Consider the following 26991-nt stretch of genomic DNA (forward strand, 5'->3'; position numbering starts at 1 on the left):
AAGCAAACTTGGAAATACAAGAGAGATCTCTCTGCCAAAGGAAGTTCCTAATAAATGACTCCTGTAAGTGCACTGGATTTGTTGACAAGCTTCTGTATCAGTTCACAAGGCTGCAAGCTCTTCTTAGGACAACTTCTGCCTACAGTGTTTGTTCAAAACTTCTATTTTGAAGTGCCCTTAAACACTTTTAAGCACTCTTTTATACACACACACATACACACACACATGCACATTATATTTAGTTATCTTAAAATAGAAGTTTGTATCACTTTCATAGAACATTTTTACTTATTTTAAAATGTTGGGGATTTATCAAGGATACTAATTTTACAGAATCTTAATGTAGGACCTGTGATTGTGTTTATTCTAGGAGGAACTTGTAAAAGAGCTCGTGGTCCCAAACAAGAATCCCTGAATCAGAACCTCAGGGTGAAAGGAAGGGAGAAAGTAGGGTTCCAAGTTTGGGAACCACTTCCTTTCAATCTCTATCAGGGGCTATGAAGTTGTCTAAGTTAAAACTCTCCAAACTAACAAAAACTTTAATTCAAGCAGGATTTAAAAACAAATGTACATAGTCACTGAAATTACTGAATACATTAGGACACAGAATGGAATTAGCACATAGAGAGCTATGATTCTTCATAGTCCTGTTCACTCTGACTATTCTCTCAGACTCTTTCGCTCACTTATGCAAAACATCTATATATGCAGAAAATGTAGACCTCACACTGTTCAGAAATATAAATTTCTCAGTTCCATATTTTCTAGCAGGTACTCTGACCTTTTGCTGATTTTGACTTAGTGCATTGGTAGTCCAGCTCTGCCCTTCCCCTATATCTTCATTCTTCTTCCCGTGGTCTTGCTGTTTTGTTTTGTTTTAATAATTGCTTGTCCCTTGGGTCATATGACTTGCTTTAACCAATAAGATCTTACCAGACCTGACTCATGCAAAGCCTTGACAAAACACTTGCATCTGTCACTTCCTTCCTGCCTTTTCTGTGCTTGCTAAGAGAACATGCCCCAACTAGTCTCTGAAGTCACCTGGGGCTAAGATACTGGCAGGAAAGCAGAATCATCTCAGCCAACTATCTAAAACAGTCAACTGATAGTTGACTCTCAAATTTTCAGATGATCCAAGCCAAGATCAGCTGAGATGAGCTACCCAACCCAAGGCTGATGGAAGATGAACAAATGAGTCCAGCTGAGACCAGAACCTGATTCAAAACTGACCCTTAAATTTGTGAGCTATTAAAAGTGGTTATTTTTTTTAAGCCAGGGTTTTGAAGCAGTTTATTCATCCCGATATTGCAGTAAAAGAATTGATACAACCATAATTAAAGCAAGTGCATTAGTCAGCTGATCCCCTTCATGGATCACAGCCTTGTTGTGGTGAAGGGGCTTACATAACTCAATGAAGCTATGAGCCATGCCATACAAGGCCACCCAAGACAGATGGGTCACAGTGAAGAGTTCTCACTAAATGTGGTCCACTGGAAGAGGGAATGGCAAACCATTCCAGTATTCTTGCCTCAAGGACCCCATGAACAGTATGAAAAAGCAAAAGATATGATGCCTGAAGATGAACCCTCCAGGTTGGAAAGTGTCTAACATGCTACTAGGGAAAAGTGGAGGGCAATTGCTAATAGCTCCAGAAAGAATGGACCAAAGTAGAAATGATGCTCAGTTGTGGATGTATCTGATGGTGATGAAAATAAAATCTGATGCTGTAAAGAACAATACTGCATAGGAACCTGGAATGTTAGGTCTATGAATCAAGGTAAATTGGACATGGTCAAGGAAGAGATGCCAAGAGTGAACATCTATTGACATCTTGCTGCTGCTGCTAAGTCGCTTCAGTCGTGTCCGACTCTGTGTGACCCCCATAGACGGCAGCCCACCAGGCTCCCCCATCCCTGGGAGTCTCCAGGCAAGAACACTGGAGTGGGTTGCCATTTCCTTCTTCAATGTACGAAAGTGAAAAGTGAAAGGGGAGTCACTCAGTTGTGTCCGACTCTTCGCGACCCCATGGACTGCAGCCTACCAGGCTCCTCCATCCGTGGGATTTTCCAGGCAAGAGTACTGGAGTGGGCTGCCATCGCCTTCTCTGCTATTGACATCTTAGGATTCATTGAACTTAAATGGACAGGATTGGGAAAATTTAATTTAGAAAATCATTATATGTACTTTTATGGGCAAAAATCTCTTAGAAGAAATGGAGTAACTCTCATAGTCAACAAAAGAGTCCAAATGCAATATTTGGGTGCAGTCTCAAAAACAGCAGAATGATCTGTTTGTTTCCAAGACAAACCATTCACTGTCTCAGTAATCCAAGTCTATGCCCCAACCACTAACGCCAAAGAAGCTAAAATTGACCGGTTTTATGAAGACCTAAAAGACCTTCTAGAACTAACATCATAAAAAGATGTCCTCTTCATCATAAGGAATGGAATGGAATGGAAAAGTAGGAAGTCAAGAGATACTTAAGAGTAATAGGCTAGTTTGACCATGGAGTACAAAATGAAGCAGGGCAAAGGCTAACAGAGTTTTGCCAAGAGAACACAATGGTCATACCAAACACCCTTTTTCAGCAACACAAAAGAAGACTCTACACATAGACATCATAAGATGGTCAATACCAAAATCAGACTGATTATATTTTTTGCAGCCAAAGGTGGAGAAAGTCTATACCATCAACAAAAAAACAAAACCTGGAGCTGACTGTGGCTCAAATCAAGAACTCCTTATGGTGAAATTCAGACTTAAATTGAGGAAAATAAGGAAAACCAGTAGGTGATTCAAGTACTTTATGACTAAATGAAGTCCTTTATGACGGTGGGAATTGGACCATAAAGAAGGCTGAGTGCCGAAGAATTGATGCTTTCAAATTGTGGTACTGGAGAATACGCTTAAGAGTCCCTTGGACTGCAAGGAGATCAAGCCAGTCAGTTCTAAGGAAATCAATCCTGAATATTCATTGGGAGGACTGATGCTGAAGCTGAAACTCCAATACTTTGGCTACATAATGCAAAGAGTCAATTCATTGGAAATGACCCTGATACTGGAAAAGATTGAGGGCTGGAAGAGAATGGGACAACAGAGGATGAAATGGTTAGATAGCATCACAGACTCAATGAACATAAATTTGAATAAACTCCAGGAGACAGTGAAGGACAGGGGAGCCTGGCACGCTGCAGGCATTGTGTTGCAGACTCATTCACGACTTACTGACTGAACAACAACAGCAGAGTGGTAATGGGGACCCTGAACTTGGAACTGGGGCAGTGTCCCCAGTGTAACTGGGGCCAATTGCCTTAAGGCCAGCTCCTCAAAGAAAACCCTGTGTTAATGGAAACAAGAAAACTGGAGCCAGTCCGGATCTCTGGAATTGGGTTGCTGCAAAATGGGAGCGGATAGAATGTGTAGGCACCTGGGTGATTCAAAAAATGAAAGGCCTGAAGAAACTATGAAAAAACTATCAATCCAATTATAAGAGTACACCAACATATGCATAAAATAATAATGGATAATAGAAATAAAGAAATATATTTGATTGTGGAAAAATTATACCACATTCACTGTAAATACAGAAGAAGTTCAAAAGAAAAGAAAGAAATGAGAACTGAAATCATCAAGGCAGGGCATATGGGGAAGGTGGAGTTAGAGGGATGCCTTGAAAGATAAACTAGTCTTGATATATGAGGGACAAAAATTTATAGGAAGCTTTTTCATATAAAGAGTGAAACTTATTAGTATTAGTGTTGAATTGTTGCTTTTTTTGAGGTTATTGCACACAGAAAAGATTATTTAAGATTAATACAATTTTAAAATTAATATTTAATTGACTAAAGTTACAAACTGACAGGCTTAGCCTTTTTTTGTTTTTACAAACCATTTGGATTTAATTTACAAAGTTGTTGACACTATTTATATATCCAGTAAATTTTAAGTATGACTTTTAAAGAGGATTTTACATCTTAGTTAATTAAATCCCATTAAATATTTTAAAAAGCATTTATACATTTAATACATTTGTTTTTCTTTTATATGGAGTTCAGCAATCTGAATAACAAAAAAGCTCTCGAGGAACTTAACCAATTCTTATAAACCTAATAAATTACAGACACAAACACAGTAAATCTAAAATTATCATAAACATTATAATATTATTTCCAAAACATGGTAGAATTATCTTGCTTCTTTCAACTTAAAATTATAAGCTTAAATCAGTTATTTAGGCATACATTTTTTAAGATATCCTGGAGATTTATTTTTTAATTTACTTATTTTTAATTGGAGGATAATTACTTCACAATATAGTGTTGGTTTAGAGCTCAAACACAGTAGTTAGGACACATTTTTTAAACTAGAATTAAATAGCTTAAGCAGTAGATTTGAGATTTTCAATTGGGAGTAGTATTACTGCTCCCTGGGGGGACATTTGGAGGTATGAGCAGGTGCTTCAATTGTCACAATGCCTGGGGACTACCACAGGCATTTCGTGGGTGGCCACCAGGGACATTTGAAGCTCCTATAGTAAGAGAGCCAAAAGCATGCCCCTTGAGTGCATTGAACTTAAATGGACAGGATTGGGAAAATTTAATTTAGAAAATCATTATATGTACTTTATGTGCATTAGATAATGTTGTAGTTTGGATTCTTACAGAAGCTGACTCTGACCGATGACTCAAATTCAAGTAAGTTATTTGGAAGTTAAGAAAACACTGTTAGGTAAGTCAGAGTGAGACAGGAGGGGAAATAAAGCAATTTTTCAGTCACTGACTTGGGTGTAACTCTTTGCCATCCCATGGACTGAAGCATGCCAGGCTTCTCTGTCCTTCACTATCTTCCGGAGTTTGCTCAAACTCATGTCCAATGATTAGGTGATGGCATCCAACCATCTCATCCTCTGTCACCGCTTTCTCCTCCTGCCCTCAATCTTTCCCAGCATCAGGGTCTTTTCCAATGAGTCAGCTCTTTGTTTTAAAGGGTGCTTTATCAAGCTGAAGGTAACCTGAGCATAACTCAACTGTGCAAACTCGAGAGTCAACATATAACATGGGTCTGCAGGGTATCTTACCCTGGGGATTAGAGGGCTGGGATCTGACGCACCAAATTCATCCTCATTGATTGAGGGCTGCTCCAGGAGGCAGGTTTCTTGCACTTCAGGCAAAGCAAAGAGAATCCACCAGAGAAATCTCCTAAGGGCAAAAACAAAAGCCAGATGCTTTGTGCTTATTTCTGTTTGTTTGTTTGACTCTTCAGATTGTAGCACATTGAATGGAAATCAAATGAGTTTAAATATAGGGATTTGATAAATTGCCTCTTTAACTTTCCTTTGATCTTTAATTGGAGATGAATCAAGGAAAGAAAGACTGCTAATCCAGGCTCTGAGGCATTAGAAAACTTGATCATCTAGAGTTTAATCCCCATTTGCTTCCCAGAGGTAAACAATGGTGGCTTTGAACAAGGGAGCACAGAAAAATTAACAAGACCTTGGAAGAGAAAAGCAACACTGGTCTCAGTCCTCAAGTAGTCATTTCTGCTCATTGGCACATGTTAGATTGAATGTGCTGGTGGATGGTGATACAAGTCATACTCCCCAGCCCCTCACAGTCCTTGGAAAAGGCTCTGGGGCCATGAATCTCATGGAAAATGCCTATGAGGAAAAAGGGAGATGAGCGGAGATTACAAATGTAAAGCAACATTTATTAAGGTCTACATCTATGGAAATGTTTCACAGGGGTCCATGAATTGCGTGAAATTATATGTCAACTTTTACAAAAGTGTGCATTTTCCTGAAGAGAGAGGAAGTCCATAACTTTCACTAGCTTCTGTAGGGAGACCATGCCCTTCACACAAGAATAAGAAACATTTATTTAAAATGAAATCCAGTAATGGAGGAGCAAACAAGAGAAAGGTAAAGAAAAGTGACTACTATCCACAATTATCAAATATCAATTTTGTCATGACCCTTGTAAGAATCCCATCTTTAATGATAAAGCAATAAAACTTAGAGCAATTAGGAGATCTGCAAATTCAAGGACACAGCCATCAAAAGGTGCAGCTGACAGTCCAGCTCTGATGCTTTACTGATTCCAAAGCATATGCCATCCTCACTATGCTGCCCTGTTATCTCCAGGAGGTCCTGGAGTGAAGCCCTTAAGCATATATTTTCCAAATGTTCCTAACAGTCTAGGGAGAGGAGGAACTGATTTCATGGAAACTGAAATGACCCAAAAGAAACTTAATGAAGTGCAGAGTATCTGAATATGACCATTCCCTCTAGGACCCACAGACCTCAGCCCCCATGGCTATGACAACTCTGAGCCTGCCCCTGGAAAGTGGATATTGACCTTCCCTTCTCATCCCACAGACAAAGCAGGTAAGTGTTTTATTCATTCCCTGGGCAATTAAATCAATGGATAAGAAAGCTGTGGTACATATACACAATGGAGTATTACTCAGCCATTAAAAAGAATACATTTGAATCTGTTCTAATGAGGTGGATGAAACTAGAGCTTATTATACAGAGTGAAGTAAGCCAGAAAGAAAAACACCAATACAGTATACTAACGCATATACATGGAATTTAGAAAGATGGTAATGATAACCTTGTATGAGAGACAGCAAAAGAGACACAGATGTATAGAACGGACTTTTGGACTCTGTGGGAAAGGGAAAGGGTGGGATGATTTGGGAGAATGGCATTGAAACATGTATACTATCATGTAAGAAACGAACCACCAGTCTATGTTCGATACAGGATACAGGATGCTTGGGGCTGGTGCACAGGATGATCCAGAGAGATGATATGGGGTGGGAGGTGGGAGGGGGGTTCAGGATTGGGAACTCGTGTACACCCATGGCTGGTTCATGTCAATGTATGGCAAAACCAATACAGTATTGTAAAGCAAAATAAAGTAAAATTAAAAATTTTTTAAAAAATGAAACTCACTTAATGACCAATTAGAACAGTTGCAAAGGTAAGTATGAGTGATAGAAGAGGAGAAACATCTAACCTATATTGGGACGTGAAAGTGGTTACACTCAGAGGAAACTCTAGAGGTGCTAACACTTGGTGACCATGAACTGAAGGACAAGTAGAATTTAGTAACACAAGAAGTAACACGAAAGTCTTCTCAGCAGAACAGATTTGTGTTAACAACAATATAGTGTTGGAAACATAGCAAACAAGTGGACTCTTGTGGACAGAGGGTCTAAAGGAGGAATACGTGTAGTGTTCAATTCTTTGTGACCCTATGGACTGTACCCTGCCAGGCTCCTCTGTCCTTGGAATTTCCCATCAAGAATACTATAGTGGGTTACCATTTACTTCTCCAGGTGATCTTCTGGACCCAGGAATTGAACCTGCCTCTCCTGCATGGGCAAACAGATTCTTTACAACTGGGAAGCCACTAAAGGAAACAGGAACTTGGTAAAATTTTCTTGCACCCTCACAGACTTGCACATATAATCATAAACTACCGGATACACACAAGTAGCAATGAGTATATATTACACGTGGTTATGTCCAAACTGTTATTCTCAGTAGCATATGTTTGTTTCATCAACAAATATATTCAAATATAATCCAGGCAAAAAGAAGCAAAAAATTAGGAGATAGATTTCAAGGTGTACGTAAAGAAAAATTGTTCTTATGTGACAGTTATCAAAAGAAAAGAAAAAAATGAAAGGAAGGAAGGAAAGAGAGAAGGAGAGAGCAAGGTGAAGAAAGGAAAAAAGGGGAGGACAGTGCTTGGAAAGGCAGTGGGTTCCCTGTCTCTGCTTCCTCTCCCAGCATTTTGTATATGATTCTATAATCTTGGGTCAACAACATTTCTGGGATGCAACTATATTTGCTCTTCCTATACCTTTGCTTAGCTAAAAGACATTTATATCAAGAAGTTAAGTGTGTTTCTTTCTAGATGATAGGATTACAGGTGATTTTTATTCCCAAATTTCTAGCTTAATAGGTATCCTGATTCTTATTTTATAGTCAGAAAATTCTATAACTATTTCAAAACCTTTCTGCCTCTTGGTCAAACATTTACAAATGCATTAGTATAAAATGTACATATCCAATTGTGATGTATTAAGAAACTTAAGAGATTACTCTTTTCAAGTAAATTATGCTATAATTAGGAGAAGGAAATGGCAACCCACTCCAATACTCTTGCCTGGAAAATTCCATGGAAGGAGGAGCCTGGTAGGCCACAATCCATGGAGTCACAAAGAGTCAGACATGACTGAGCAACTTCACTTCACTCACTTCACTCACTTCATACTTTATCACTGGAGAAGGAAATGGCAACCCACTCCAGTATTCCTGCCTGGAGAATCCCACGGATGGAGGAGCCTGGCCAGCCATGGGCCATGGGGTCACAGAGAGTCAGACACGACTGAAGTGACTGAGCACGCACGCATGTTATAATTAAACTATCCTTCATTATTTTTGATAGAATTTTGTATAGAATAAGTCCTGTATAAATCTATTGACTATTGATTTTTGTACAATAGGCTATCTAACTTACCAAAAAAAGAAACTTTCTTAGCTATCAAAATGCAGGTACTTTTTCTATAAGTACTCGCATCCATTTTGGTAACTTTTTTTTAAGTGAAAAACCCCATTTGATAAAGCCAAAACATAACATAAAAATGAGTATAAGCAAAGGCAAAGAGAAAGTGGCATTTTGGGGGAAAAAAAACTGTCAAATATGCAAAATAAATGAGATTGCTTTTTAGAATGCATTAAATGTTATATAGATTGATGTTTTCAAAATAGAAACACAGGCAAAGACTATAAATAGAAATATAAAAATACAACAATGGTAAGCTGCAGCTCCTTTCAATAGTGAACATGGAAAAGCAAATGAAAGCAATGAGATAGCACAATTTTAGCCCTCAGTTTGGCAACATTTTATACAGTCCCATAATACAGAGAACTGTGTAATATATCCTGCAGCTTTTTGGAGGTATTTTTGACAATATCTCTTCAATTCATTTGTTGTAGCCACGCGTTCTGGGAAACAAACTCACTCAGAAGGACAATGCAGATAGTGGAGGCAGTTTATTATACCAGCGGGCCCAAGGCAGAGTCTCCTCTTATCAAGGACCCTGACCAGTTTTTCTGAAAACCTTATATACCCTAAGTGTACGTGCCCAAACCTACCTTCTCAAATTTCCTGAAACTAGTCTGAACAAAGGAAAAGAAAGATACAATCAAAGTTAACCCGTGATTCATATGCCTTAAGCCTAGGTAGTTAACAGTGGACACTTAACTCTCTCTCTTGACTGTTTAGCCTGTCCAATTTCCCTTCCGGGAGATTGCGCAACTTCCATTCATCTTGAGAGGTTACGGGAGAAGTGGATACATCTAAGAAGTTCAGCTGAGGTGGAATTCTGGGGGCATTGACCAGAGGCCTCCATTGCTGGGTTGGAGCCTGCCGAAACAGCAGCTCTATGAACTCTGGCAGAGCTGGTGGAGGAGCAGTGGCTGCTGCAGGAACTTCACCTGGCCCTGGATTGGGCATTAAAGTGGCCTCCGGTCCTGATGGAGCACTGGGAGGCAGGCATGTCATTATCCAGTATGGGAGAGGAGTCAGGTCGTCCCCGTCCAAATCCTGTAGAATCTCCTTTTTTTTAATCATCAGTCAATTTTGGTGCCATTAATATTTTTCTCTTTCCCTTCTGGATACAGAACCTTGTCCAAATAGGAGGGTCTTGAGCTAACCCTAGCCATGAGTCAATATATAGATATTGATCCAGGTGTCCTGGCTCTCCTGTGACTACTGTATAGACTGCTTCCACTATTTTTAAGTTCATGGTGTTCTCTGGTGGCCATCTTACTCCCAGAGGGGGCCACTTGACCTCACAGAGTATGTGGAGGTGGTTAGGCTTCATCTTCACCCCATAGTTTCCTCCTAATCCCTTCTTTAAATTTTTAATCATGCACTGCAACACAGTTGCCTTAGATTCACTTCCCCCCATCTTGCTTACCTTCTCGGACCTTCTTCTACTTTTCCTTTTTGTTCTGTCTACGAAGTTCTCAGTACCCTATGTACTTCTGATATTTCCAGTCAATGACACTTAAATTGCCATTCTGACTCCTTCCTAATTAGAATGAGAAGAGCCTTACCTGCCAGATCCCAGAGGGAGAAGGGGGATCAATGTGTCTTCACCTGCTGGTCAGCACAGCCAAACCAGAACACCACCTGATCCAAGACTGTTTCTCCCTTAACTTTTAAAGTCCATTCTGCCTTGGTGGGCTTGACCAGGTGTGGATGAAAATACAGATGGGTTAAATATCCCAAGTCCCAGGCCATCTCCGGAAAAGCCAATTGTACTCACTTATGTATACCCCTCCTTCTAGCCTGACAATTCTGAGGCGGTCAAGAATTTCATAGCAGATGGGACACCTCCTTGGGGAGGGCAGAATACGAGCACACAAAAACCAAATTTCTTCTCCTAAAAATCCCCTGGCAATTGCTTGGTAATAATTTTCCCCAAGACGGCATGGACACCACCTCCAAAATGACCTTCACAAATTTCCTTCCTAAGCCCTAATATGCTTGTCAACCTGTGTACCAAATGATCATTGCCACCTGCCTATTCCAGGCTCCTGTGGGTCTGTGCCCCTTCTAATCCCTCCCTGGGGGTGATCAGGCCCCTTCTTCCACCCTACTGAGTGGGTTCCTCCTCACCTTAGCCCTCAGTTCCCCTGCTGCTGCCCACTACCTGCTAACATGAAAGCTCTGGGCATTGAGAAGCAGAATCCTTCCAGAAGGGCAAGGCGCCTTCCCTCCTCTAGAAGATTCAAGCCACAAGGCCTTGGAGTAGTCCCAGTGGGACTTGTCTCCTGAAAGTGAGGAGTTTCCCAGCCCATGCACTAAATGTAGCCACGTGTTCTGGGCAACAAACTCTCTCAGAAGGACAATGCAGATAGTGGAGGCAGTTTATTACAATGGCGGGCCCAAGGCAGAGTCTCCTCTTAGCCAAGGACCCTGACCAGTTTTTCTGGAAACCTTATATACCCGAAGTGTACCTGCCCAAACCCACCTCCCCAAATTCCCTGAAACTAGTCTGAACAAAGGAAAAGAAAGATACAATCAAAGTTAACCCGTGATTCATATCCCTTAAGCCTAGGTAATTAACGGTGGACACTTATCAATAGGCCTGTGGTCATACGCCAATAAACATAATAGAATTTACAATTCTATTAGTTACACAGATAATTAGGGTATTCTTTTAGGCAACAGAGAGTCTAGGTACGAGCCCTGGGGCTCTTCCATCCAGGGGCCCTGGTTTTCCAGTTGGTATGTCGTTTCCATAAATACTGGGCCTCTAGTGCAAAGTCCACAGTCTGGCCCAAGATGGAGTCCTGCTTTCAAGATGGAGCCTGTTCTGTCAGTTTCCTCCTTCATTCCCCATGTCTTGATGCTCTTAACTCATAGTATGAGCATCATTCATAGGGATATATTGCGCCCTGACTCTCCGACCTCCAATTTGAGAGAATGACATCAATCTTTGGGTTACAAAGTTCATAATACATTGTAAAACAAAGGCTCCACAAAGCAGAACTATCAAGGCAACTATAACAATGGTAAATATAGTTTTCCACCAATCACCCTTCACCCAAGATAGGACCGAAGTCCAAAAAGGAAGATTATCATCAGACATAACTGTTATGCCCGAAGTCCGAGTCCCCAAAACTGAGAGAATAAGACGTCCACAGCAATGCAAAAGCATAAAGGGGTTTTATTGCTAGCTCTAGCTGGGGCTCCCGTCTCATCCAGCACAGTGGAGTCTTGATGAGAGCCCTGAGCTCTGGATTACAGCAGTATTTATACATTCGACCCTATTCTGTTGCAATAGCAGAGCTGGCAGACAGTGATTGGTTAATTCATGCCCGGGGACTTTTGAATTTCCACCTTGTTCCTGATTGGTTTTGGTTTGGCGCCTGCAGGACTTTCCCTAGGCGTTCCTGATTGGCTTTGGTTTGGCGCCCGTGGGACTTTTCCTAGGGGTGTGGTTTCCAGGAACTGTGACTCAGACTCTTTTCCCAAGAAATCGAGACCTGGGCCTAGTGTAATGTTAGAGCCTGTCATGGCTTCAGTCAGGTCCCCTAACAATAACTCTTACCTGACATTTCATGTCATCTAAGGTGGCTGATATATAGCCAGATAAATCAGGAATATATTCACAACATTCAACTTTAATTATAGCACAGATCCTTCTTTGTACTGAAACTATAGTTAGTCTCAAGATGATACCAGCAAGTCCTTGTAGCAGCAGTTGATTGCAGAGCTTCATCTCTGTTTCTTCTTTAAGATGATCTTGGTTTCACTGGGATCAGTGGGGCCCTGTTGTGTAGTCCGCTCAGCGTCCTCTGGGTCTGCGTGGTATGCTCTCTTCACCCTCATGTTGAGGATCCAGGGAGTGACACCTGCAACTTTAACTGCAGTAGGGCTGGTAAGAACAAGAGTATATGGACCCTTCCAGTGTGGGGCCAAGGAGTCATGTTTCCAGTCCTTGACCACACCTGATCCCCGGGCACAAATTCGTGAATCTGTTCCCCAAGGGGGAATGGTACCCTTTCTTGTACAAACTTAGTTACCTGATTTATTACCTTACCCAGTTGTTCCATCTGCTGTGAAATCTCATCTCCCCTTACCTGAGGCAAATTTGTTGACACCTGTTTTATTATGGGAGGGGGCCTCCCATACACAATTTTATACGGAGAAGAGCCATGGGACTGTGGGATCATCCTGAGTCTGAGCAGAGCAGTCAGAAACAAGTCCACCCAGGAACAGTCAGTCTCTAAGATCCACTTGGAGAGTGTCTCTTTAAGTGTCCGGTTGATTCCTTCCTCCATCCCAGAACTCTGCGGCCTATATGCTGTATGACTTCACTGAAATGAAATCTCACCTACACTACCATTACCTGCTGGTCATAGTGTGTACGTTCTTGGGATAGGTAGAAGCTTTTCCTACCCAGACTGAAAGAGCATCAAAAGGAGCCTGGTGCCTGCTTAGGGAGATAGTTCCCAGATTTGGATTTCCTACCAACATTGGATCAGACAATGGCCTGGCTTTTGTAGCTGATATAGCATAACAAATAAGCAAAACTTTAAGCATGAAGTGGAAATTACATACAGCATATAGGCTGCAGAGTTCTGGCATGGTGGAAGGAACCAACCAGACACTTAAAGAGACAGTCTCCAAGTGGATCTTAGAGACTAACTATTCCTGGGTGGACTTGACCTCTCCCCCATACTGGATAATGACATGCCTGCTTCCCAGTGCTCCACCAGGACTGGAGGCCACCTTAATGCCCAATCCAGGGCCAGGTGAAGTTCCTGCAGCAGCCACTGCTCTTCCACCAGCTCTCCCAGAGTTCGTAGAGCTGCCATTTTGGCAGGCTCCAACCCAGCAATGGAGACGTCTGGTCAATGCCCCCAGAATTCCACCTCAGCTGAACCTCCTAGATTGTATCCACTTCTCCCGTAACCCCTCAATGAATGGAACTTGCACAGTCTCCTGGAAAGGAAACTGGATGGGCTAAACAGTCAAGAGAGAGAGTTAACTCACAATTCCCTGAGGTCTGAGCGGAAGACCACTCTCCCTCCCCACCCACTCCAGGCTTGCAAAACAAGTCCCATTGGTAATGGAACTCAAACCCGGTACAACTACGTCAGCACCTACCTTGGGCCTGCCAGACTTTGCTAAGTGGTTTACTCTTTACGTGACTGAAAAGGACAAGGTGGCTATGGGAGTGTTGTCCCAAACTATGGGGACATGGGACAGGCCAGTGACTTATCTCTAATCAGCTGGACAATGTTGCCACTGGGTGGCCGGGATGCTTATGGGCAGTTGCTGCAGTTGCCTTACTGGTCCGGGAGGCAACCAAGCTGACTTTTGGCCAAGATTTGTTCGTAAAAGTCCTGCATGAGGTCAACACTCTCCTGCGAGGGGATCCCCATAAATGGCTGTCAACATCCTGGATTACTCAATACGAGGGACTGTTATGTGAGAACCCTGCATGTTACTACTGAGCCTTGTCAGGCCCTGAATCTGGCCACTCTCTTTCTCGTGGGAGAAGGTGGGCCCTCACATGATTGCAAGGAAATAGGCCAGCAGCCCTGACTTGAGAGACCAGCCAATCCCGGACCCAGATTTGGTCCTGTACACCAATGGCACCAGCCTGGTGAAACAAGGACAATGACTGTTGGGATATGCACTAGTCATGGGAGAAATCATCGTTGAGGCTAGCTCTCTGCCATCACACTGGTCCGCTCAACAGGCCGAACTATATGCTCTAATCCAGGCCCTCCAGCTGTCAAAAGGTAAGAAGACAAACATTTACACAGACTCCAGGCATGCTTTTGCCACACTACAGGGCTCTGTATAAGGAGAGAGGCCTTTGACAGCTAGTGAAAAAGATATTAAAAATAAGGAAGAAATTAAGACCCTATTAGATACTGCCTGGGAACCAGAAAGGGTTGCAGTCATACACTGCTGAGGACGTCAAAAAAAGGATACCCTCCAGGCTCAGGGAACAGACTGGCAGATAAGACTGCTAAACAAGCAGCCAAGGGCTTGGGGGTGACAAGTGAAACCCCTATTAAAGCTCTCATATGGCAGAGCTACCTGAGCTAACACTGCTGCTGCTGCTGCTGGTAAGTCGCTTTACACTAGACTGTCCAAAATACACTGAAGCCCAAAACCAACTAGCCAAGGCAGAAGGGGCCATCAAGACTGAAAAGGGATGGTGGGAATTGCCAAGTGGCAATTATTGGTACCAGAGGAGCTGGCACCCACTCTGGTAAGCCAAACACCTCAAGCAACCTATCTAGGCTTGAAGAGCTAATTTGAAAATATTTCTTGGTTCACTGCCTCTCTTCCCTATGCAGAACAAAATCTCAGAACTGCACTGCCTGCTCACAGGTCAGTGCTGCCTCTCGGCACAGACAGAAACCTCGAGGGATTCGGGTAAAAGGCACGCTGCCCTTTGAACACCTGGAAGTGGACTTCACTGAGATGAAACCTCACTGACACTACCATTACCTGCTGGTCATAGTATGTACATTCTCGGGATGGGTACAAGCTTTTCCTACCCAGACTGAAAGAGCATCAAAAGGAACCTGGTGCCTGCTTAGGGAGATAGTTCCCAGATTTGGATTTCCTATCAGTATTGGATTGGACAATGGCCCGGCTTTCATAGCTGATTTAGTATAACAAGTAAGCAAAACTTTAAGCATGAAGTGGAAATTACATACAGTATATAGGCCACAGGCTCCATCTTGAAAGCAGGACTCCATCTTGGGCCAGACTGTGGACTTTGCACTATAGGCCCAGTATCTATGGAAACGACATACCAACTGGAAAACCAGGCCCCCTGGATGGAAGAGCCCCAGGGCTCGTACCTAGACTCTCTGTTGCCTAAAAGAATACCCTAATTATCTGTGTAACTGAATATAATCATAAATTCCATTATACTTATTGGGGTATGACCACAGGCCTATTGATAAGTGTCCACCGTTAATTACCTAGGCTTAAGGGATATGAATCACGGGTTGACTTTGATTGTATCTTTCTTTTCCTTTGTTCAGACTAGTTTCAGGGAATTTGGGGAGGTGGGTTTGGGCACGTACACTTCGGGTATATAAGGTTTCCAGAAAAACTGGTCAGGGTCCTTGGCTAAGAGGAGACTCTGCCTTGGGCCCGCCATTGTAATAAACTGCCTCCACTATCTGCATTGTCCTTCTGAGTGAGTTTGTTTCCCAGAACGCGTGGCTACAACACTTTAACTATGTATTCTTTGTTATACATTAATTTCACCTGTCAGCTTTTCCCCTGCAGAATTAACTACATAAATGTGCAAAGAGAACTTCATCATAGTTTTGAAAGATTTAAATGGAAATAACATAAATATCATTCAACAAAATAATGGTTGAATATGTTATGGTGCATTAATAAGACAAAGGCTATGTAGCAGCTTAAATAATAGTTTTCCTACTTTGAAAACTTTGCATTCACATATAATGCATAGAAAATTATCTAGAAGGATACACATTAAATTAAAGATATGATTTCTTCAGGGGGTGAGAAGGGCTAGAGAAAGAAAGGGTAGGTCAGAAAAGACATGTTTAATTGCATAGCATGATTTGTTTTACCCTATACTGGGACCACATCATATTTGTAAATTTAACCTTTTTTTTTAAATAAAAGGAAAAATGAGACAATTTTACGTTGCCTCAAAAATGTTTGCATGAGAAAAGGAATAGAGGCATCACTCAGTTCAAGCATCTAAATTTAAAGATAGAGATCCTGATGCCAAAATATTTGAAATTACTCAGAAAAGGAGATATTTCTCGTGCCCTATGCTATATCACTAAAGTCTCCTGACTCACATCCAGTGTCCTCTCAGGCTGCTCAAGTGCAAGGCTAGTATTCTTTAATTTTGAGCACAGTATCAGTAATGTTTGTGTTTTCGATGACGACGATGCTGAGGGTAGTAAGTCTTCACTAAGTGTAACCAGATGTGTGCACCCCCTGTCATAGGAAGCAGAATTGAGTAGAAATTAATTATAACCGCATTGCTTCCCCAGATTAATCATAATGAGCTGGTAGTAACGCTTCTACATGTGCTGCACGATAATAGTCGCTTGCAGAGTTTATGGTCCTAATTATTTAGTATTAAAGGCCTCATTTTGAGGTGCACAGCAACGTTCAATTAGAGAAAAATAGAGTAAATGCATTTGTTTAAACAGGAATTTACAAGGCATTATAGTTGCAGGCATAGCAAACACTCCCAAGATCACTTCAAGAATTGGAATTCAGCAATAAGAAACCTGGCAAAATGATAGTAGTCGACTCTGATTTTGTGAATATAGATGGTCCTGCAGCTTCTGAATGGTTCAATAAAAAAAAATCTATTTGCAGATAATTCAACATTGCAAAGTCTAGTGGGATCAACTGCTTTCCCCCATATCCTTTCAGCAGAGAATATTCTGCTGTCCACATTTCCTAAAAGAAGACCTGAACCTTTGATGTTCAACGCCAGGATCAAGTAACAACGAGAGACCATTTCACTGTGGGAGAAAAACAAAACAGCATTTGGCCCCATGTCCAAATTCCACCCCATTGTTCATTTACCAAAACTAAAATGATAATAAAAACAAGATTATGGACCTCATATAGGCCTATAAAATAACTTCAGAAAATTACAGATCCAGGAAAAAAAAAACATAAACGTCAATATCAGCTGTAAAACTATCTAAAAATGCAACAAATAATGTAATAAAGAACAGAGGTGGAATTTGGCTCCGAATTGAGTTGCCCACCTGCAAGTTATTTTTAGGCATCCCCAAGATGGAAAGGAAAATATGAAAAAAAATATTTCCGCAAGTCCCCATAAAAAGAATGCTCTGTGGTTGAATCCTCACTCAGATTTCAAACCAAGCCTTGGCTCTGCTACCCACAGACTTTGAATAAACTAAGGATAGAGGAAAATAAACAAAAGAAGATAAAAGAAAAGGTAAACGTGCCTGTATAGAAAGGAAGAAATGAAACTACTTTAGCTAATTAAAGTTGTTTTTTTCTTCTTGTTCATGCTTAAAGGTAATCATACCTACCAGATAAACAACTCATGAGACAGGTTACTTGAGGAGAAGTTTTAAAAATCTACTCTCTCTCTTTCTGGCTTCCAGAAAGTGCCAAAATTGGGCAATAGAAAGTTATTCTTCATATTGGGTGAAAGAAATAGAAAATTAACTACGATGAGTGTTGCCCCTTGTCTCTTCAAATGCATTTTCTCTACACCTTCAAAATCTGTTAATGATGGAGGGCAATCAGATCACAAAGTGAGTGATTACCAGTTTATAATCATTGTTTTGTTCTAAAGATGATGAACTGTAAAATTATCCAACAATGAAAAAGTACATCCTGGAGAACAATATCCTGGGCCTAGTTTTTTTTCTTTTTCAGTAAATTCTAAAACTTGCATTTCAGATTGTGTGTGTGTGTGTGCGTATGTGTATGTATGTATGTGTGTGTGTGTTAAGTCGCTTCAGTCATGTCCAACTCTGTGATCATATGGACTATAGCCTGCCAGGCTCCTCTGTTCATGGGATTTCCCAGGCAAAGGTACTGGAGTGAGTTGCCATTTCCTCCTCCAGTGGATTTCAGGTTATAAGACTCACCAATCTCAACATAATGCCAACTGAAAGACCAGATTTAGTGGCCAAATAGAATAAATATATTTAGAGATGTGTAGGCCAGGTTTATGGGCTTCCCTGGAGGCACAGTGGTAAAGAATCTGCCTGCATCGCAGGAGACCTCGGATCTACCCCTGGGCCGGGAAGATCCCCTGGAAAAGGAAATGGCAACTCACTCCAATATTTTTGCCTGGGAAATCCTGCAGACAGAGGACCCTGGTGGGCTACAATCCATGGGGTCTCAAAAGAATTAGGCATAACTTAGTGACTAAACAACAAGTCCATGTTTAGGTATAATGCAGAGGTTTCAGGTTAATGGCACAATGACACTGGGAGCCTGGAGGTTATCCTCTTCAGTCAGTCTGTCTTCCATCAGGATCATTGCCATGGAAACCTTGGAAAGTAACTTACAACATTCATTTTTTACATATAAAGGATACTTCATCAGCTCATCTCAGTCCCTTAGCAGCATTCAACACAGCTGGCCTCTCGCTATTCTCCATGGTCATACCAGACAGACAGAGATTTGCTCAGTCGTGTTGGACTCTTTGCAACCACACAAACTGTAGCCCGCCAGGCTCCTCTGCCCATGGAATTCTCCAGGCAAGAATATTGGAGTGGGTTGCCATTCCCTTCTCCAGGGGATCTTTCCTCCCCAGGGATTGAACCTGGGTCTCTCGCATTGCAGGCCGATCCTTTACCATCTGAGCCACACTCTCTCCCTATTTCTCTATCAACACCATCTGCTGCTTTTCTACCTGCATGCTGTGCCATCTGCTTCTACCTGTCTACCTTCTGTACATGACGTCTACGGACTTCCATTCTGAGCCTCTTTTCTTCCTTGTCTTCACTTCTTTCTGTTTAATCATATCCATTCTCCGTCTTTGCATATCATCTCTAGCCTATGTCCAACCTAGAAATCCCCTTTGAGCTTCATTCTCCTAGATGTTGCTATCTCCTTGACATCTCTACCAAAACACCCGAAAGTAATTTCAAACTTAATGTGGTCCAAAAACAAACTGTTCCCTTTTCTCTCCAAATCTGTTTTTTTCTTAAATTCCCTGCCTCGTTTCCTTTAAGTTTTTTTTTTAAATTAAATATAGTTGATTTACAAAATTAATGTTAGTTTCAGGTGTACAACATAGTGATTCAATACTTTTATAGATTAAATTCCATTTAAAGTTATTTTAAAATATTGATCATATTCCCTATGCTTTACAATATAATCCGTCAGTTCAATTCAGTAGCTTAGTCGTGTCCGACTCTGTGACCCCATGAATCGCAGCACGCCAGGCCTCCCTGTCCATCACCAACTCCCAGAGTTCACTCAAACTCACGTCCATCGAGTCAGTGATGCCATCCCACCATCTCATCCTCTGTCGTCCCCGTCTCCTCCTGCCCCTATTTATTTTATATGTAGTAGTTTGTACCTCTTAATCTCCTACCTTTATTTTGTCCCTCCCTCTTTCCCTCTTCCCACTGGTAACCACAGTGAAACAAAACGTCCAATGGGTGAGACAGACATTATTAATTGTAATGCGTTAGCATAAGTGGTTAAAAAAAAAAAGCACAAAATAGGATAGGCACAGAGTCTAGAGTTAGCACTTGGGAAGGAAATAATTAAAAGGGGATGTTTCTGAGCTATTGTTTTCAGGGATGTTATGGCACCAGAATTTGCCTTGAGACCCTTTATGTCTGCCTAAAGTAATGTTTTTGGCGGGGCGTGGTGGGGGAGGGGGAGGCTGCAATTCCCTAGCCATTCTATTCCAGGCCATTACCAATTCCCAAGAAGCAAACATTCAGCAAATGCCAACAACTTTTCACCATTGCACTGTTACCATCACTGCCTGGCAAATCCATTCCCTTACTTTGAGAATTATTTCATTCTATCAATCAACTTCCTCTCCTGAGCCTCTACAGGCTTCCATAATGGCATGAATAGCTATGAATAGTTATCATGGTATACACTATAGTGGCAGGGCTATTCACTTTACACTGTATTAGTCACCTCAGTCTGCCTTAGCTAAACGCCATATGCTAGGTGCTTAAACAGGAGATATTTATTTTCTCACAGTTGAGTTCTGCAGGCTAGATATTCAAGATAAAGGTGCCATCTAGGTTGGTTTCTGGTGAGGATCTCTCCTTGGCATGTAGCCTTCTAGCTGTGTCTGAAGAGAGACACTTGGTGGAGAGAGTGAGTTCTGAAGTCTCTTTCTCTCTTCCACTTCTAATAAAGGCACCAGCTTAGGGCCCCACACTTATGATGTCATTTAACCTTTAACACTGTCTCAGAGGCCCTATCTCCAAATATAGTCACATTGAGATTTAGGTCTTTAACACATGAATACTGAGGAGACACAACATTTAGTCTATAACATACATGTGTCTCATAAAGACTGTTTCTTGGCCATAGTTTTATCCCAACATTTTCTTCTGAGCCTGACATAGATTAAGTTCCCTAAAATAACCTTTTAGTGAAAGGATGGATAAATGAATCAACGGATGGATGGATGAAGAAATCCTAAATGAGGTGACTACTACTTAAGGATACAAGTTTTAACAGTTCTTTCTGCAAAAAAAAAAAAAGAAACAAAGAAAGAAAGAAAAAATGCTCCTTAAGTGCTGGGCTATAGAAATTTTATTTTATTATTTTATTTTCATACTATGAAGTGTCAGTCCCTCAGTCTTGTCCAACTCTTTGCAACCACATGGATGTAGCCCACCAGGCTTCTTTGTCCATGGGATTCTCCAGGCAAGCATGCTGGAGTGGATTGCCATTCCCTTCTCTAGGGGATCTTTTCAACCCAGAAGTCAAACCATGGTCTTCTGCATTGCAGGCAGATTCTTTTCTGTCTGAGCCACAGGGAAGCCATATTCATACTATATAGGTAGCTAATTAACTACTCAACCTACTTAAAAGACTTCTCTACAAAAAGGAAAAATCAAATTATTTGTTCTATATTGCCTTCTTCATTTAATTAAATTCAACTTTATATTTCAAAATTTCTGTGTTACTATTTTATCACAAGTATATTAATTCCACAATTCCTTTCATAATAGTAACAAAACAAAAAAAGAATAAAATACTTAGATAACAAAAGAACTGTAAGAATGTTATAATGGAAATAACAAAATTTAAGTGAAATTTTAAAAGATCTAAAGCATTCCAAGTTCATGTATTCAAAGATTCAGTATTATTAAGATGAAAATTATTCTCAATTGATCCATAGATTGAACAGAAACTCTATCAAAATTCCAGCAGGTTTTTACAAATACATTGAAAAATCTTCCACAAATGTGTAAGGGATTGTAAAGACCTAACATAGTTGAAATAATTTTGAAAAAAATTAAGCAAGACCAGAAGATGTTAAGTATCCAATTTTAAATTCACTGTAAAACTATAGTTATGAAGACAGAATGGTACTGGCAAAGGATGAACATGTATATCAGTGGAACAAAATTGGGAGTCTAGAAATAATTACTTACATTTACAGTTAATAGATTTTTGACAAAGATACCAAAACAATTAAATACAGAAAAAGATAACTTTGTTAAAAGATGATAACGGGACAATTATACATCCACAATGAGAAGAACTTTGACTCTTATTTTACATTATACAAAAAATTACTCAAAATTTAGGGGAAAAAACTCATAATTTACTATAGACAAATATAAAGGCTAAAATAATAAAATTTTTGGAAGATATATTCTGGACCCTGGTTAGGCAACTGTTTCGTAGATGTGACACCGTAAGTACAGACTGTAGGATCTGCAGGATAATGGTCCCTTGAAAGTGAAAGTGAAGTTGCTCAGTCTTGTCTGACTCTTTGCAACCCCCTGAACTGTAGCCCTCCAGGCTCCTTCATCCATGGGATTCTCCAGGCAAGAATAATGGTCCCTTAAGGACTTCCATAATCCTAATTCCTAGATCCTATAAATATGCTCAGGTATTAAAAAGGGAATTAAGTTTGCCTATGGGGTCAAAGTTGCTAATAAGTTATCCTTAAAATAGAGATCTTATCCTATCTAGGAAAGACCAATATAGCTGCAAGGGCTTAAGAGTGGAAGAGAAAGGGAGGTGAAGGAGTTAGAGTTAGATCACAGCAATGTGATGTGAGAACTAGACTCACTATTTTGGCTTTGAAAATTGACGAATTGAATCACAATCAATTCAACAGAGGCAACCTCTAGAAGGTGTAAAGGGCAAGGTAATATATTTTCTCGTAGAACTTTCAAAAAGGAACACAATCCTGCCAACACCTTTATTTTAGCTCACTGAGACCCTTTTCAGAATTCTGAACTACCAAACTTCATTATAATAACTTTGTGGCAACTTGTTATGGAATTCATGGAAATCTAGTACAGGAGAAAATCTTCAAGATCTCAGATAAAGTGAAGATTTCTTAGATATGATACCAAAAGGACAAAAGGACAGGAAATTAAAGTTTTAAAATGATAAATTTGACCTTGTCAAAATTCACCACATCTGTGCTTGAAGAGATATTATTAACAAAATGAAAAAAAGATAAGCAACAGAGTAGAAAAAATACTTGTAAAGTATGTATTTGATAAAGAGTTCATACTTTAACCTACAGATAATATATTTCAATAATAAGAAAACTAAAAAAAAACAAAAGTAGGTAAAAGATTTTAATATACATTTGAATGAAGAAGATATACAAATAGTTAACAAGCATAAGGAAAATGCCCAGCTTCATTAGTCACTAGGAAATGCAAATCAAAACCACAATTAGAAACCATTTCACATCGCTTTGAACTGCTATTAAAGATTGGCATACAATAACAAATGAATGTGAGAAAGGAAATTCCTCATACGTTGCTAATGAGGATTTAAAATGATGTAGCCATTCTAAAAAAACAATTTGAGAGTTTCTTAAAAATTAAACATGTATTCGCCATAGTGGCAAATGGACCTAAGAATTCCACTCTTAGATATCAGTCCAAAAAAAAGGAAAATATATATTCATACAAAGACTTGCACACAAATGTCCTTAGCAGCCATATATATATGAGACAAAAATTAGAAAAAGCCTAAGTAGCCCCTCAATTGATGAATGGAGATAGAAAGTACTGCATCCATGTGACAGAACACTTTCCAGTAATAAAAGGAAACAAACTATTGATGCCTATGACACTATGCACAAACCTCAAAAACATCGTGCTGAGCGAAACAAGCCAGAAACAAGAGAACATATATTACATTATTGCTTTTATGTGAAATGTCTGTAAAAGGCAAATTTATAGAGACATATAACAGATTAATGGTTGCCTAGTGCTGCGATTCATGGGGTCACAAAGAGTCGGACACCACTGAGTGACTGAACTGAACTGAACTGAAGATGGTAGGGGGTAGGGAGTGTGGGGGACAGAGTTTAACAGTTAGTGAAGTTGAGGGATCTTATTGGGGTGACAGGAATATTCTAAAACTGATTTACTGTGATGCTTACACCATTTGTAAATTTACTAAAAAATGAACTGTATACTTGCAGTGGGTGAATATATGATATATAAAATATATCTCATTAAGATAATATATAAAAATGCATTTTTTCTGCATTAAAATTTCCCCAGTTCTAATCTATGATTTTTTTTTTCTATCCTTGGTTTAACACATTTCTCAAAAGAATAGCTCAGAAATCAATGAAGACTGGCTTTTGATACAGTAAAATCCAATTGAGGGGGAGGTATTAGAAACCCTTCTGTTCTAGAAAGTGAGTTGTAGCTATAAAATTATCCCTTTAGATATCTAAAATGCTGACAACTCCCAACTTCTACATTTTCAGTGACTTTAGAATGAATTTTTATGGTGAACCTTCTATTTTGAAATAGAGTTAAATATTAAATAGTACATGATCAACTGTCTAAAAGAAATTAAAATAAGAAATAGGCTGCCTCTGGAAACTTCATCATGGCTAGGTTGTCATTCACTGTGAGGTAATTTATCACACCAGGGACTAAGAAAAAAGATGCAAATTAAAATATAAATTTGGTAAAGTAATTTTTGAAAATGCTTCGCTTACCTTTTACTGAATTATAGCCAGTCTCCTCAACAAGAAGCCTTGCAGTTAGAATTTACAATAAAAGTGAAGATAACAAAATATATAATTCCCTAACATTTCATTCAGTGAACCATTAAACAAGAGACATGTTTGCAAAATCAAAACCTGAATATATTTTTATTAGTATTTTCAACAAAAGAACTTCTGGCACACATCCCAGACTCTACATTCAGAACAGAAATTAAGGCAATTAAAGTCTCATTGAGAATTACTGATAATAATATAACATAAACAGTGATTCCCACATTCTAACTCTCTTAGATAAGCTACCATTACAGAAGAGACTAGAGCAAGGAGAAATTCCAAATCTTATTTTTTGGTTACTATTAGCAACATTTGCAAGGAGTTAAGGCAAAGAAGGAGATAAGCAAAGAATCAAGGGTCCAGGAAGGAAGGGAACCTTTGGACCTTCTTCTCTGCCTCTGGTTTATAAAAACTGATTCATAGAGGACATAATAGCAAAATGAGACATATTAATAACATTAAATCTAACAGTCAAGGAAAAACTGAAACTAAATTCTGTTCAAATGATTTCAGAAAAATTGATTGAGATTTTGAAATATCCATAGACAATATGATTTAGTTAATAATTCTTTAGATGAACACACAAATGAAAAATGATAGCAACACAGTATGTTTGCCAATATTCTACCATCTTTTGAGAATATACTGATTGAAATTATTATTCTATTATAGATCCTTCAAATTTTCAAATGATTAACAGTAACTTCTCTAATAAAAACATTAAGAATTCAAATATACATTGCACTTTATAGTAACATTATTTTCCGTAGAACATTTTCAGTGTTTTAAGTTTTTATTTTAAAACACAATAAAATATACACATATTTGGAGGTCCTGCATTGGGGGTGTATAAAATATCTAATTATAATTCATAAAATTTACTCTGTTATTATGAAAATAAGGACATGATTTTAGCTAAATTTGTTATTAAAAAACTATTTTCAAATCAGATCAAATTACAGTATTAGTTAAACATCAAAGGAAAGCAAACTCTGTTTTATCTACAGAATCAATATATGTGTTAAATCAGTATGCTAGAATCAACAATTTCTTTTTCACACTTGAGAATTCACAAGTAAAAACTGTTTCATGTTAAATTTATACACTTCCCTGGAAAAGACTAGAGTTTAATGAAAATATTATTGATGATGGATGATTAATATAAATCTCAACAATTCCAGCCACAGTTTCAGAAACAGTATTTTTTAAATTAATTTATTTATTTTACTTTACAATATTGATTTGGTTTTGCTATATATTGACTTGAATCTGCCATGAGTGTATATGCGTTCCCCATCCTGAACCCCCCTTCCACCTCCCTCCCTATCCCATCTCTCTGGGTCATCCCAGTGTGCCAGCCCTGAGCACCCTGTATCATGCATCAAACCTGAACTTGAGTACAAAGAGGGTCTTATATGGACAGGCCATGTTCATGAATTAATAATAACAATAACAAAATAAACTTTTCTCATACATTATCTTATTGAATCATTATAAATGGGTGAAGATTAGGTACTATTAATCTCATTTATAGATTAAGAAACCTAGATTTTAGGCAGGTTTACTGACACATGATCTATCTCCATCTTTGGAGAGGAAACAAAGCATTAGACATCAAATTCTGATAACCCTCAACATATCATCACCCTCTTTGGCATGGAGAATACAATTGTGACTAAGAAAAAATATTACCTGTTAGCAGTTCTGCACTAAAATATATGCCCCATTTTAGTCTCCCATTCAGGATCTTTCCATACTCTTGCTATCTTGTTTCTGTATTCAATATACTAGTGCCAAAGAGATTCTTGAAATTATGTTAATGGCAAAGTGAGGATAGATTGCAGTCACCTTTGGATACTGAGGACATTTTCTTTCATGCCACTATGACTCACTTGTCAACTCTAAACAGCATAAAATAACCGTATGTACTGTCATTACTCTCATTTAGCAAATTAAAACTGAAATTCTAATATTCCCAAGTTTATATAGCCTAAAATACTTTTGCCAACAAAGGTCCGTCTAGTCAAGGCTATGGTTTTTCCAGTGGTTGTGTATGGATGTGAGTTGGACTGTGAAGAAAGCTGAGCACCAAAGAATTGATGCTTTTGAACTGTGGTGTTGGAGAAGACTCTTGAAAGTCCCTTGGACTGCAAGGAGATCCAACCAGTCCATTCTGAAGGAGATCAGTCCTGGGTATTCTTTGGAAGGACTGATGCAAAAGCTGAAACTCCAGTACTTTGGTCAGCTCATGTGAAGAGTTGACTCATTGGAAAAGACTTTGATGCTGGGAGGGATTGGGGGCAGGAGGAGAACGGGACAGCAGAGGATGAGATGGCTGGATGGCATCACCAACTCGATGGAGTGAGTTTGGGTGAATTCCGGGAGTTGGTGATGGACAGGAAGGCCTGGTGTGCTGCAATTCATGGGGTCGCAAAGAGTCGGACATGACTGAGTGCCTGAACTGGACTGAAACACATATTCTATTCCTATTGAAGGCTGAGTGCCAAAGAAATATTGCAGTTGAATTGTGGTGCTGGAGAAGACTCTTCAGAGTCCCTTGGACTGCAAGAAGGTCAAACAGTCAATCCTAAAGGAAATCAACCCTGAACATTCATTGGAAGGACTGATGCTGAGGCTCCAATATTTTGATCACCTGATGTGAAGAGCTGA

Source organism: Oryx dammah, unplaced genomic scaffold, assembly GCF_014754425.2.
Source record: "Oryx dammah isolate SB20612 unplaced genomic scaffold, SCBI_Odam_1.1 HiC_scaffold_3, whole genome shotgun sequence".
NCBI classification, from domain to species: Eukaryota; Metazoa; Chordata; class Mammalia; order Artiodactyla; family Bovidae; genus Oryx; species Oryx dammah.